Source organism: Chaetodon trifascialis, chromosome 5 (genome assembly GCF_039877785.1).
Source record: "Chaetodon trifascialis isolate fChaTrf1 chromosome 5, fChaTrf1.hap1, whole genome shotgun sequence".
NCBI lineage: Eukaryota > Metazoa > Chordata > Actinopteri > Chaetodontiformes > Chaetodontidae > Chaetodon > Chaetodon trifascialis.
The window spans coordinates 24,595,171-24,611,310 of record NC_092060.1 but is presented as its reverse complement, the minus strand read 5'-3'; the positions used below and the strand labels follow the sequence as shown (position 1 = coordinate 24,611,310).

The 16,140-nt window shown below is 40.0% G+C and overlaps 1 protein-coding gene across 2 annotated transcripts in view; it reads left to right on the top strand.

The window, feature by feature from the left end:
- Positions 1-16,140, top strand: part of lingo2 (leucine rich repeat and Ig domain containing 2) — a 203,296-nt gene that overhangs the window by 32,950 nt on the left and 154,206 nt on the right. For both annotated transcript variants that reach the window (XM_070962111.1, XM_070962110.1), the window contains exon 2: positions 3,746-3,818. The gene's annotated coding sequence lies outside the window, so the exon portion shown is untranslated. The remainder of the gene's footprint in view (positions 1-3,745; positions 3,819-16,140) is intronic.

Below are 16,140 nucleotides of genomic sequence, written 5' to 3'. Positions count from 1 at the left end.
TATTAGCACAAAAAATGCACATCACAAAAAGCACTTCGGTAGTTAAGGGAGGCCTTTGAAAGGATTACAAAAGGCACTCTGTTTATGGTGGGTAAATACCCACAGTGATGTTGAAATGTTTCCCCTTTTCTCCCTGTCTGCACTGAGTCCTTTATTATGAATAAACATTAATGTTTTAAGACTGATAACTAGTTCAACATGCAGCCAAACAAGAACATTGTTTTTGTCTCTCATTGAAATTTTATAAGAGGACTAAAGGATGAGTCTTTAATGGACTATATGGATTATATTGAAACACTAAATAACCTTTTAGAGTACACTTTGGGACATTCCTTCCGGAGCATGACTGCAGTGTACAGCTTGGGAGTTTTCCTTGTGTTTACCACAAAATAAAAGGGAGACTCTGAAATGGCATGGATGAAGAAGGAACATGAGGGTCAGAAGTGCGTATCCTTTGCAGTTTTGCTAAAGGGAAGGAAGGTGGTAGCATAATGTGTGGGATGTGAGCTCCAAACCAACAGTATAACAAAGTGTTACCAAAATTATAGTGAGAATTCAGTCATAGAGAAAGGATTCGTGTCACTTCACAGTTGCATGAATCCTGGCATATACTGTCCGTACAGGCTGTCCTACCTGGCAGGGCTGGACTGGCATAATATTCCAGGCCAATGTTAGCTCGGGCCAGTCTTCCACTGCATTCACGACAAACCCCGTATACTCACTGTTTATGCCAGTAACAGATTTTTTACTTTTACTTTTCAAAAGCATCCTGTATAATTAGAAATAGCCAATTGTCTTCAGTTGTAAGAGTTAGTTAGTTGCACCATAATTAAGGCAACAGGAATAAATATTCATATATATCATTCTTGTGCGCTCTCTGGGTGTTTGTTTTGCACCTGGCATTTCCTCAGAGGTCTGACTGGATTTATGTTTATCATCATGAAGCTACGGTAGCTCTGAGGAACTGGAGATGCTTCCACCTGACAGAAAACAGTATACAGGTTTTTATTTCCCTGCATACACGTCTCCTGTTTTTTAAAAACATAATCTAGTCATTTCATAGTGTGATGGAAACTTTCTTTGCACTGTATATCCTGTCATTATCTAACTGTTTTCAGAAACACCCAGTTAATTCAGCAAACACAACATAAAACTTACCACTTGATCGGCAACACGGTAGAAAATATAAGTGATATTCACAAAAATAAATAGCAGTTGCAAGTGGGAGGGAGAATGTAATGTCCTCTGACGTGCAGCAGAAGGTGTAATTTTAGCTAAATGGAAGCTTATCTGGTTGGCAAAAGAAATGGGGAATATGCCAGTGTAGCAGTGCGTTAAATTCCGCATTAATCCAGCTTCTGTTAGAGACAAGCAATTGGTGAATGTATACAGGAGGTGAAAAAAAAGAAAAAAAGTGAGACCTGTATTTTATTTAGACTCTTTTTTTTGTCAGCGATGTTTGGTTAAAGCTTTTATGTGTGAAGCGTGTTATTGTGTAGAGCCAAGCTTCTCTTAAAAGCATTTGTTCAAAGTAGCCAAAGGAAAGGCATTTTGAAGTCAGCAGCGCTGATACTCGCTCGTGCTCTGGGTGAAATAAACAGCGCGACAAGCCCAGTTCACACCGTATGTGACCCCAACAGGTATGGAATCACCTGAGCTAAGTCGAACAAAGGCAGAAGAGTTTTAACAAGGTCCTGGCATGAGGGGGCTCGCCATCATATGAAAGCCTGAGTATTTTGGCATTCACAGAGAAGGATAGACCTCATCTCAATGCAGCGAGAGCCGGGGGGAAAGGTGAATGTCTCAAAATGACCAGAGACCACAGTAATAACGTGAGGGAGAGACAGAGAGAGTGTGTATGTTTGTCTGTGTAGGTGTACCGGCACATATAGGCGAGTGCGAGCCCAGTGGTAATTTAGCAGTTCTCAGCAGGTTGTCTTCAGGGAAGAGCTAATATGGGCAATGGGTTGCTGTGTGTCTGTGTGTGCGTGTGCGTGTATGTGTATGTGTGTGTTTGGCAGTGTTTCATTTCACAGCCTGTGTGAGTTCTGCTGACCTTGGCATACTCAAGATTTCATCCCAGCGGTGTCTCATCCCCCCTCCTCTCCTTCTCTTTCTCCTCATCCTCTCACCCTTACTCCACCCAAATCCGCTTCCAGGGCAGCACCATTCTTCTGCCTTTTGTGAAGAAGGGCCAGAATCACCCAGCACATCCAGGAAAAAAGGCGGCGGTGGCACTCTTTCACCTGAATAATCCTCACAAGGCTGTGATTAAAACAGACAGGACAGTGGTTAGACCTATAGAATGTGAAGACTACAGCCAATACTAAGCCCAGATGCAATCATTAAATGTTAAAAACTCTTGTGGCTGTTTGACTTTTCCTGTCATCCTCATTTCTGCTGCCTCATAGCTTTCAGGGTAAACCATGCCAGAGATCTCATTATTTCAAAACACTGCTGTCAGACAGGCAGAGATGCAGTCAATGGCAGATTGAGGTTTTTCTTTACTTGTTATTTTTCTCTTCCCTTCAAACACAATTTCATCAAATATAGCAGACATAATGAAACATATAAAAGTTAAAAATTTGATTATTAAGTCTTTGGAAACGATCATGCAAACCAAAAGCTGCGTCTCTGTTAGACTTGGAAAGCATTTTTCCGAACAAAAGTTCAACATTCCACAGTGAGCAGCAACTGTTTGCTGCTGCCACACGCAGGCATATTTCTTAGTGTTTAAAGTGCTTCAGGTTGACAGCAGTCGAAGCCAACCAGTGCTGCTGCTAGTCTTCCTATGGGAAAACAACTGGCAAAGCAACTCAATTGAAATGACAACAAGTGCTTTTTGTGTTGTTTGTAAAACACTTGACAGTCTGTGTACATGCGTACGCTGAATGTGTACAAAATATCCATGAGGCTTTCGTAAAAGGGATTGGTGACATAATTTCAGACGGGTTGGGCGTGATGGATACGATTTTTCAACGAGGTATATGTAATTTTCTCTCCTGATCCAGTGAATCAAATCAAGACATTTCAGCACATTGATGCAAAAATATGATAAATCCAATATTGCCCGTCCTGCTCATTGTTCTGTAATGCAATGTTCCAATGCAGCTGGAGACATGGCAGGTATTACACCTTATATTAACATTACAGCAAAATAAATCCAGATAGAGAAACTTTCATTGTCTCAGAATACATCATCATGTCACCCAACCAGCAATCCAGTTGAAGGGTATTTTTATGTAATAATTTCTCATAAAATCAATCACAAACCAAAAGATGTTGGAGCTGATGGGTTTCAAATGATTCGGAGGCTACAAACTGGGGTGTGACTGTGCTACACAGTATATCTCTGATTTTTCCACATTGAAAAGAGTGTGTGTCTAGGCTCATATAACAGGATGTTCAGCAGAATTGAGTCAAGGCCTTCCTGGAGTCCTGCAGGATATTGTCTCAATAAATATACAGACTCTTATGTTCTGCTGTACTATGTTAACAGTGTCCTCTCTTTGTTAATATACAGTACAGGGGAGCATGGATGGGAGTTACATAAAGTCTCAGATTTATATCTGTGTTTTAGACATCCAGCTGACGCTCTCACCCAATGTGACGTAGAGTACAATGAGTGGATGACACAAGCTTCCTGCGTGCTGACATCCCAAATGTTTTTGATGTGTCTGTCTCAGTGAATAACACAAGTCATTATTGCGTGTCCTTACAGAAGTCTTTTCTTTTTGTCTTCCAGAGTGAATCTGTGTAGGCACCTATCCACTCTCCTGGCAGAAAGTAGACATGTTCTTTGCCTCAGTTCCAGTATGGTAAGTTAATCTTTTGTGTCTGCATTAGCATGACTAAATGTGTTCCTCGGGGAAAAACAGCAGGGCTTCATGCATCACTTGCTAAAGATTTTGATAACCACATGTTGGCGATGAATATACTTAGTGTCATGAACGCACACAAGTCAAGGAGGGCCAGACACTACCTGCTTAACAGAAAAGCTGTTCCGAAAATACGAATGCCTTTCATTTAGGGAAATGGATGTGGAAAGCGAGATAGCAGTCAAAGATGATAACCTGACTCTTTCTTCCTTCTTCTTCCTGTTTATCTGTGCATATTTTATAAGGAAGAGAGGCAGTTTGGACACTGTGGGAGCTCTGACATGATTGAAAGAGCTTCTGGCATCTTTGCACTATGTCAGATTCCCTCTTGAAGATGGTAGTTATATACAAACTCACCCGCAGGTGCACTGATAGCGGGTGAATCCGTGGGTGGCGTTTCAAAATAGGCCAGCAGAACACACTGTTCTTTTCACATACAGCTTTTTTGAGTCTGCCGACAGTCAGTACAGATTAAAAGAATAACATTGCTTTTGACGTTTCTTTGTCAACTCAGCACCACAGAAAGATGCGATAAAGAGCTAATGATTGTTAGCACTGAATTTCTGACGCACTACTGTACACCCCTCTTGGAAGTTTTCAATCTGTAGTATTTAGAGCAGCCATATGCTATATGCCATCATTCTGTGGCATTGAAAATCTGATAGTAGTAGCAGTAATTCTGTACTGATATACAAAAGCTTGCAGGATTATGGCTGCATAAGCCGACTAGTTAGTACACTTGTAAGATATGATTGCCTCAGTAAAAATTAGTGACACGGTTTATAAATGTTACATTAAGGTGTTGCACAATGATACGACAGGTCTCTATTTGTTGTTCAAGAATGGTCTCAAAATGGAGGCACACACACTTGTGGCCTGAGGGCTAAACATGCATGTACAAGGTTTGGTTAGGGTGACTGCAGCTCAAGGGCACAAACCCAGAATCATTAAAGCCTTTCTCTTGTACCAATACCAGTCATTGTGCTTAACATGATAAGAGCAGCTCACAGGTCCATGCCAACGCTGTGCCCATTCAGCAGTCCCAGATTGGACTGGCTGCATTATAGGGGAGAGCGTGGCACAGTGGAACGGAAAGCACTGGAGCATGATGCAGCCAGTTATTGCATCTCTTGTTAATTATCTTTTTTCCCTTTTTTAAATAGTCTAAGTGGGAGCTACATGGATGCTGTTTGTATTAAAGATATGAACAGGTTGTTTCAGTTTAATTGCCAACACGACTAATCAAAGAGAGGGTGGAAATGTTGCCTGGGGTTTATGAGGATCTAGTAAAAACCTGATGGCTCTGGCGAGAGTGACGAAATGGAAGCAGGCGTTGGTGTTACTAGCCTGAAGTTACTGGTATTGTGACGACAATAAAAATGATCTATACGAACTGTAGCGTTTCAGGCAGCTTGTGAGTCTTCGAAGACGTATGAAATGCTGAGCGCGGAACACAGAATGGAGGTGCAACCGACAATTTATCGTCCGCCATCAAAAGAAAATCACATGTGGAATATTCGTGCTGTTGCTACTCTCTTGGAAATGGACATGTTAGATTAGTGAAACGCAAACAGCAGGCGTTAAAGTGGGTTTGATTGTGTGCAGTGAAAGAGGGAGGGAAGGGTCAACAGTGTGCCTGAAATTATCCAAAGAACCTCTTTTTTCGGTCTTCAAGAGAGACTATTATGTATCATTTCTTAGAAATGGAAAACAGACATTTCAAGTAATTGTACAGCTTGAAAAGTAATTGTAAGCGCATGCTGAGGGATTTACTGGGGGCGTGATGTTGCATGCATTAAGTCCTAATCAATGCCAAATAAAGCTAGTTTTGCTGTACACGTTCAAACCATTAATCTTTTAGTAGCTCAGCAAGTGTCACTTGATAACATAATGAATTTGAAAAGATGGTTCTCTAGATTTTATTTTTGGGTATCGACCTCAGGTTCATTTCCACAGACACCGACTGCCGCGTCAGGTTGTCACTTGAAGGCTATCAAGTGATGTTTGTTGCCAGCAGAGTTTGTTTTTTGATGGCAAAGTGGATATGGATCAAAAATAAAATAAATGGGATTTTATGCATTGACAGATAAAACTGGAACAAAGAACTGTTTATTTGATGATCTCACTGAAACCCTTCAGTGTTTGAGGATTCTATTAAAAGATTTCCTGAGGCGAAGGTGACTTCCCTTAAAGATGCAAATACCGCCCCAATTATCTGAGCCATACCCCTTATCTTTTGATATGCGCTTTTTAAAAAGAAATAAATCTTGCAGTTTGAGTCAGCAAAGTTTCTTTTAATGAAGGAATATAACATTTTTGTTATCTTTATCATTGAAGAAGCAGAAAACCGAGATATTACCAATATGCTAAAATGAACACAGGCCCGAAATGTTTAGCACTGTTTTGAAGCATTACTGAGTTTATTTATAGACGTCTCTGGCTTGACACAGTTTACGAGGTGCAACACAGATAGCTGATACGAGGAGGTTCTCTACATAACACTGTACATGACTCCTCAAACTGACAAATGACATAAAGAAACTGTGTATCATTTCTGTGAAGCTGCAGAGAAAATGTTTCCCTGGTTTCAGACCCTGGAATCACAACCCACATCTCAGATTTGCTCATTGATTCGAGTAGGTCTGGTGTTGTGCCCAGTGACTGTCATTTCTGCCAGCTGAAAGAGCAGTTTTTTGTAAGAGCTTTGTAGGTGGCATGAAAGATGCATTCAGACAGCGAGACAGCAGGCCACGTGCCACCACTGGCTACCTCCGATCCCACCAGCCTGTAGGCCACAGGCAGCTGCCTTCCACTGTCTGTAATCTCATCACGCAGCTAATTAGAGCGGGTTGCACTTCAAAATGGAGGAAATGGTTAGCAATATGACATGATTAATATGCAAGTTTTGCTAACTAGTATATAAACATGGTTTATTATCGCAGAAGTAATCAGAATAAAGATGATTTAAAGATAATTTCTCTCCAAAACCATTTCTCCTCATTGCTTGCTCTCTGCTGATGTAAATGTGTGTGACTGTGGGAACTCAGATGCAGAAAAATCAGCTCATGTGTTGTTTCCCTCGCTGGTGTATCTCAGTTGCTTTGGTCATATGGGAAGCAAGTACAAGCTGAACCCTCATGAACTGTAAATGCCCCCCCTCCAAAAAAAGCTCTTTCTTGTAAACTGTGTGTTTCTTTCCAAATGCATTGTTCATCGCTCATTTTTTTGGACACACAATAAATTAATGGGCCAACTGTTGAAACGTGTTTATCACATAGAAGATCGAGTGAAATTTGGTGAAATGTGGTGATTTTTTTTTTAAGGTTTTGTAGTATTTACATACTGTATGTCAGTTACTTGGATTAACCTTGAATTTAGATGAACCTGACATCGAAAGTGACAGCCAGAGGCTCTGGAATTAAGAGGTACTTCTTTAAATTGCTAATCCTGCTTCACTGATTCACCATCCTGAACACCTGCAGTGTAATATTTGGTAAACAAATAAACTTTTGACAAATTTTTAATTGCAGTTGGTATTTAAACCCATGGTTGAAACAATGCAATATAATGATACTGGACATACTGCATGACATCCTGCATTCCTCTCTGATGAAAAATAAACCATATCCAACACATTGAGTTGCTTTGACGAATCGTAAATTTACACATAGACACACAATGTAAAAGAAACCACGGCTGCTGTTGAAAGCATTAACCATTTTCATATAAACCATCTGCTTTGCTGCTTTGATAGATGTAGCTCAATAAGCAGTACATGAGATATTAACATTGAATTGCTGTGTATTGATGTAATGTGAAAGGGTTTCTAACCATGCTAATGTGAGGCAACACCTTATTCTGCAGCTAATTTTTTTCCACTAGATCTTCCAGCTCATTGCTTTGGCTCTTGGCCCCACACATTACCTGTATGGTTGAGCATCACCCTGACTGCATACAGCATCTAGCAATTTTTTCAGGAAGTAAACAGCGACTCCATATTGGACTTAACATTTGTCAGGTGGCCAGGAATACCCATATTGCACATCTTTCTCTGTGCCATTAAAAAAGTCTTCAGAAAAAGGTCTTGATAAAATACTAAATATGCATTCCTCTACACCTTATATTACTTATCAGCCACCCATCTGCTTTCCTGCCTGTCGTCCATATGTATTTTCCACTGAATTCACCCTTACTCCTGTTTCTTGCTTTTTATTCAATTCATGCTATTCCCAGCACATACACCAGCAATACATTACCAACAAGACCTCAGGCCTCCTGCAATAATCCAAATCACAAATCAAACTGTGGGCTTCATATCACCATCACATCAGGTCACATGAGCAATTGAGTAGTCACACAAGTAGGGACCACTACCTGCAGTGGCTTCTGCCAGAGAACTATTGTTTTGCTGTTTTTGTTCAATCCCTAGCTTTGTGTGTCATGGTGGGTCTACTGTGTGTTTATTGACAATCAATATATTAACGTTGTCATCACATGTCACAAAAGTGGAAACCCAAAAAGGACAGCCTTAAAGGTTCAAAATCAACCTTTGACATGATGAGACGTTTTCCTTCCACCTTGTGTTTTCTCCTGAAGATCAGACATTATGTTACAGATATCCTCTTAAAGTAAATAATGACAGGCTGAAGTGGTACATTTTGAAAGCCCTGCATAATTTGTCTACCTTCTCTCATCAAGATCGAGTAGAAATTCAACTTGGTACGGCTGATTAGGTCCAGTTTAAGTACCTTTTTCAAGAGGAGGTGAGGTAATCAATACTGGCAATGGTTTCTAAATGGGTGATGTGTGATTCACATTGCAAAAAGACCCCACACCGTGCTTGGCCTGTCCCTATCCTAGAAGTACTTGTTTTACATTTCCTACAGCCTTCCATTTAAGTGTCCCTGTTGTTCCATGATGCACGATGCAGCTTGTTTTTCTGTCTCTGGATTGGCACACATGCCTTTGTGCACTCAATGAAGACTGAAGATCTTACATTTTTCTTTGAGATGGGTTTAATGAAGCCCTGGGCACAAGCAAAAAGGCAGCTGCAAGATACAGACAGGCCTGTCTGGAGTTGTAATCCTGTTGAAAGAAAACAAGTTTTTTTATCAAAGTGGATTTAGCATGTCTGCACTGCAGTGAAGACAATACAACAAAATACTTCACAGGAACATTCATGGTTCAGGTTTTGTCAAAAGATTAAAGTCAGGATTAGTTATAGCCATATTTTGCAATGTGCACATTCTCAACAGGCACACAGAACATGTTTCAGTACATCTAAAACCTTGGAGCCTACCTTGCCACCAGCTGCATACCTCCTGCTCATGCAGACCTGTGTGTTGCATTGGAGTCTCTCTCTCTCAATACGTCATCGTCACTTTTCAACCTCAGTCCCACCAGGTGCCCAGCAACATCTGTAGAGCCACACCAGACGCTTTTCCATAGAGCAGACATTCAGCACCATCCTGCCATAGGGTAAAGACTTGGCAGAGCATGAAATGCACTAGACTGTATACAGATCAGCAGATCAGAAACCTGAATAGGTTTAGACTTTATTTTACGTTGTCACCGAGCTGTAAGCAGCAGATCAAGACGATTGTGACATGAGCCAGAGAATCAAAAGACGCTATGCTCAGAAATGTCCATGTCAACATGCTCACCTTTAAAAAGTAGATTAGATATCTTTACTTCTCGCAGTTCAAGTTAACATTCACCTTTTTAATTATTATTTTGGGTTGTACCTCACGACCACCCAGTAACACTGTTTCCAAAAACAGTTTTAACACAAGAAAGGATAGTTTGTTGAGCACAAGTTGGAGCCATTGACAGTTGTTCTCAGCGGGGTGAATGTGAAAGACAAGTGATAATAGATCTCATCGATCTGACACGGTGGAATTTGCGCTGGTGCTTCTTGTTGTTTTCTCTCAGATGTTAGAGCTGCCGGTGCTGCGGTGTCGCTCTGTGCCGCTGACAGAGTATGGCAGAACCCTCTTGCCTGTTGGGTTAGACGTGAATGTGTAGATAGCAAGTAATGCATAAATTTGAGCTGAAGTGATAACAGAGTGGAGCCACGTTGTGACAATGCTGGGGCGTTGTGACAACATAATCAATCATTGCAGAGAGTTGCAGCGGACACAGAGATGATGCATGCTTTGTTGGAACTTTTCAAATCACCCACTGAGACACATTTCAACTGTATGTCTGTTATTACTGTATCACTCATCTGAGAATATATAACAGCTATTCATCAGATTGAGGCAGTCTTGCTCAACCTTTGCATCCTAGTGTTTTCAAACTGCATCAATTTTTGTTCAAATTGGAAATTGATAGATTGTAGGCCATTTGTCACAACTAATCTGTGGTGCTTTTATCACTGACTCGTTCGGCTATCTCCAAGTCCCTCCTCTGTCTTCCTAATGCCAGTTGATTTCTATTCCCAGCGCATTTGTTGTTTTTGTTGCCAGGGCAGTAAGGGGACTTTGACAGCAAGGACAGAATGGCTGGCGTTTGATTGACAGTGCAATGTTCCAGGAGAGCGGCAGGGAAATTATCTGAATATTCAACATAAGGATTAATCCTTCTCCCCGTGTCCTCCTGAGTGGCTTGAGCTGTGAACAAGGGATGGAAAAAGTGTTTAAACATTATTCTGGAAGTTGGAGTTAATTGAAGCACATTGTTGAGTATCTGTCAACAATGCTGACAGTCTGTCGAGGGCAGGTTTGAGTTTCTGTGAATTTTGGGCAAATTGAATACAGTTACTCACACACAACTGGCTTCACCAGCAGTGAACTCAAAGGTTATATCCTGTATTTATGTTGAGAAAGCTGCTTGTTAAAACACTGCAGTTGATGCTCATGTAGAACAGCCAAATGCATAGTTTTAATTTACATGGAAACATATGAGGTTTCTGCTGCTTAACAGCAGTTGCTGAAAACTGAAAGAAACGGACTGACTGGGAGTGAGAGATGCTTTGCTGAAGCAACAGTGCATGACACAGTGTTGGAGATCTTCAATGGTAGTATAAAAATATTTCGGGTTCATTATGAAACTGGCAGGACAAATAAGGCAGTGGCGGGCCGGTAATTAATGGAAAACACTGCATCCCGTTCAGTTCACTTCAGATGTTTTAACAAGAGATAGAGCAATTCACTCAATGAGCTCCACTGCACTGAGCAGCACCACCTTAAGTAAGATGTAAGGGCATCTCAGTCAGCCGTCTAACATCTCAGTCTCTGAAGCCATTGCTCTGTGTCTCATTTCCCAGAGTATTGATGTCTTTAAGTGAGCTTCCCAAGTGCCTAAAGGGAGTGGATCCTATATAGATTGCTTTCAGGATGTTGGGACACAGCCGACTGGCGTAGCTCAACAGTAGACCCATGGTCACTCTTTCATAAAGTAGAAAGATTTTTGGATGAGAGGGTCTTGGGGAAAAAAGAAAAGAGAAGCGAGCTTGTTCCTGGAGCAACACACAAGAAACAAAATACAAACTCATTTTCGCCCCTCGACTGAAGCTACATATTGTTAAGGTGATTTAGATATTTTTGTTTCTCTTTTACTTTACGGTATAATCCAAACAAGAACTGTGTGCAGGTAATGACTTTCAGGCATCGCTGGTGGATCTCTTTCATACAAACAAGATGAAAGCGCTGTTTCAATAAGATGAAAAAAAAGAAAGGTTGAGATGGAGAGATGGTTCACTATAAAGGAAAGTAAAAAAAATGGAAACATAAGAAGAATCAATACTATTGCTCTGCAGCATGGCCATGCGGGCAAGTGAATTAGATAGAGAACTTGGATGGATAGGTATAGAGTCCCTGGAACTAGGAACAAATTGTGTGATGCTGGTCCTCTCTTTTGAGCTGCAGCCCACTCCCAGACTGCCCCTTCCACTTCAGATAGGCAGTATTTCATCTTCAGACCTCTGCTGATTTCTGCTGAATAGTACTGAAAATGGGCTCCATATAATTGAAAACAGTAAAATTAGTATTCCTGTCTTCAACAGACCTCTCTCTGGCTAATGTGTATTTGTTGAAACTAATCAAATAATGGCTCTGACCTCAACCTTGTAGCCTATTAAGCAAAGAATTTCATTTGAATTAAGCGTCATGTTGAGGCAAGACGTATGAATGCCTTCATTTACTGTCAGCCATGTACACACTTCACAAAAACAGTGAATTAGTTTGACTTTCCAACATAAAGACAGACATTAATTCTGCAACCTCAATGGCTTTCTATGGTGTGTAAATGAGTCTTTCTTTATATCCCATTAAACTGATATTTTGGATTTTATCTTTTTAGTTGACTCATTATTTTTCAGTGGCAATTTAACAGAGGAACTGATGTTAGGTTAACTCAAAACTACATTTCTAAGCAGAAACACTCTGTAGGAGGCATGATCTCAACAAAACCCAATGGTCTTACCCAACTGGATAAGGACTGACGGTGATTGCAGAAGAGACTAGAAAAGAAGTGCTTGGATAGAGAAGCCGGGAGAGTGCTCAGGAGAGTGTAGGCAGCTGGACTGCAGTAATTAGTCAGTGCAGCTCTTTGTGGTTAAGGGGCAGCTGACCACTAGCCTTGCTTGCTGAAAAGAATGACAGAGTTCCTCTCTCTCTCAAATATGACTGTGATTAACATCAGCAATTACCTGCAGAAATTGCACCCCCTTTCTTCTTTTAGACAAAGAGAAGTGAATCGCCTGTGTAGATAGCCTCAATCTCAATGGGCTTTCTATGCTACAGTGTACTCAGGCCTACAATAAATGGATAACTATCTAACCGTAAAATGTATCATTGTGTGCTTGCTTATTTTATGCCACCTTTCCAGTCCCACAGGTTTCGCCCACGTTTTTAATCAATTAATCCTGCAGAGAAATAGTTATTCAAATTTGTGAAATTCACAACATTGACATGACTGCTACTTTACTTAACATTAATAAAACAAAAATACAGCAAAGCAGTGAGGCAGATCTGAACAGAGGCAAACCCATGTGGCATGAAGACACAATGGAGTTTTCAGTAGAGCAGGAAGCCTGTTTTCCACAGATCCAGATGAAGGAAAATCAAGATGACTTTTTCTTTTTGAGCATGAAGCAATTTATCCGTTTTTTTTTTTTTTTTTTTATGAAATGACAAGGTGAAGGTCTGAAAATGAGCTCTCTAATTTCTATTTTTATGTCTGTTGTCATTTATGGATGAGCTAATGAGCTAACCCCTCAACACCTTGAGAATTTGTTGATGTTTACCTCCTCAGAATTGGGAAAGGTGGGGGACAGGGGTGTAATATGCACATTAATGAGCATGTCACGCGGACAGCATCTAATTACAATGACGCATTTGGGGCCTCATTTGATGATGGTGTCAGCAGTAACAGCCTCCCGGCAAGTCCCTCTGCAAGTTCATCTTGTCTGAAAGTGTACGTGTCTGTCAGAGAATGGAGGCAGAAAAGCTTTACATTTGTTTTTTTTCCTCAACTTTGTACCAGAGAGAGTTGCTAGAGCATGTTCCTTTGAGGTGAGACAGAGAGGCTTTTATCAGCTCCTGTGTGGGCTAACCTGAGATTCGTGAGATCAAGCCAGTGTGTTGGAAGATCTAATAGTAATAGCATTGTTACCCACGGTTTTGTTGTTCCTTTAGTGGTGGTATTCTGTTGCAGATTACAAAGACCTCTATTGCTGCATTCATAGCAAAAGTAGAAATGGTAATGAAGTCACCTTTAATTTACGTCTACACATCTTGTTTACATGATGCTACGTGTGTTTTTCAAGGTTAGAAAAAGGCTCTTGTCGTGAAGTGACAATGCTCACCTCCACTGTCTTTCTGCCATTGTTGGAATTCCATTTTTTGCAGGGCTGTACGATAACTGCCCATAGCACTGAGAGACAGAGCAATAGATCGAGTTCTGTATTACAATACAGTACAATACATTACAATGTTCCTCAGCAATTCACGTCACAAAGTATACAAAAAGAGACATATGGCTAGCTAAGGATGTTAATGTTGCTTACAGGTACCATTCAGATCTTAACAAGAAATATTTTCTGACAAGCGTTTTCTTCATTTGCCCGTAATGGTAAATTATACGTACATAACAGCTCTTGCTCTACCAAATGTCCATCTGTTATGCTTTAGATGAACAGTACAGATTTCAGTCAGTTTATATCATCATATGTTCAGTGTCAAATATGTTGAATTCATATTGATCATACGGAATAAATCCAGGCCAAGGTTTGAAAATATCGAGCAATAATCATCCAGCTTTAGTTGTTAGTTTATTATTAGAATATGTAGCTGCCAACCCTGCTGATACTCAGGAGATTAGTGGTGGGTGGATTAATCAATCGGCTGATTAATTTGGTCGATATCTGACAATTTGAGATAATCTGTCAATACCTTCACTCACAAGACTAACGCCACAAAAAATGCCTGCAGACACAACAGGGATGATTAGCTTTTTTTTTCATTCATTCTGAATTCATATTTTTTTGTATTTAAGTTAATACTGCAGTGGTGTTAAATAAATGTTCACTGAGGCACAAAACAAAGAGATGCTGCTGGGTGCTGTTCTGTGCACCAACATTATTTATTATTGATTTATTTATGTAATTTCATAAATGTTTGTTTTTCTCAGGAAAAACAGGAAAATGCTGTTATCTGCTGATAAATACTGTTGTTCAATGCAGTAGAAATGTATTTTTCATTCATGTTTACTCAATTCAAGTTTTTTCATTAATGTGGACATTTCTTTAGTCATTAATTTTTCTAATTTAAATTATAGCACTGCAGACACTGCAGAGCTGCTTGAATGTGTTAAATAAATGCTGATTTAAGTTCAGCAATTATGTCTCATTTTTTATTATTATTGAATTGTGACTATTTTTTTTTATTTCATTTAGTCTTAATTTATTTCCAAGTTAAAAAAAATCACATCCTTGTAGCCACTTTACTCTGAGGCAAGAACAGTGACTTAAAATTTTGGCATTGAAAATAAATCAGCAATTAAAAAAAAAAATCTCTGCAGTATTATTCAGAAAATCATACAATTCTATCTGAAAAGAATAAAATGTATGCATACTACACATTAAATGTTTGAGATGAGTTTTCTTTCACTGTAGCCAATCAAATGCTCCAGCCCACCTCCTGACCATCCACCGATTGGTCACCCAATCAATGATAAGATCTGATAAATTGTTAACATTTTCGTGGTCCCCTGATTCTTACTTTAGCTGCAATAACATGTTCAGTTTCTTGAATACACAGGTTTATGACCACGTGTCTGCAAAGCTAAAAACATGACGTACAGCTGAGGCTACTGGGAATATGCAGGGCTAGTTAGCAAATGTTAGCTTGCTAAGAAACCAAACTCAGATGGTGAACAATATGAGATGGCAGACTTAATACCTGTTAAACATCAGCAAACAACTGGATGAAATGCAGAGATTTCCTTGTATATGTACCTTTGGGACTGACAGGCCGGCATAGACTGAGAGACAAATGTCTACTGAGGGTGCTAAATCTAGAATGCACATGAGAGAAACACACAATGTGAAAAAAGCTAACTGCAATTATGTGTAAAAAAAAAAAAAATGAAAGCTCTATGTGTCATAAATGTATCTGGGAGCACTGATACGCTGAAGCCTGCAGCTGTTTTTCTATGATTCACTCCCACCTTTTGCCTTATCCAAGCTGTTTGAATCAATGTTGCTGTATCTTAAATGTTAAGGCTGGCTTGGATCAGTGAATCGTCACACCATTATAACAAGTTGCCTAAAGCATTTCAGAAGATCTTTTTTTCACAGGTCATACAAATTCTGACAAGTTATTCATTAATATATGGAAAGTTCAGTTGTTAGAGGTTTCTAAAGCATTAGATCCTCGTGGCAGCTGTAGCATTAGTCATAAGTATTATGGACAATTTAGCTGACAAACACACTCCACCGATGAGTACAACCAGCAATAATTATGCTCCTTGGCTGGATAATGAGTTAAAATCCTTAATGGCAGAGTGAGAAAGTGAAATTGTTCATCTGGCAGCACCACACACTGATTTACAGATAGAAGTGGAAAACATACTCCTATTCATACTGTATGTTATCGGATTTGGGCTCGAAATTTCCAAGTATCTGTGGTCAGCAAATGTGGTTTAATACTACAGGTGACAAAGAAAGAAGTCAGGGAGTAATTGACCTTTTTCTATCAGTCTGTAGGCAACTGTGATCTGATTTTATGCTGCACGCGGCACAAGTCTGCAGACAGCAGGG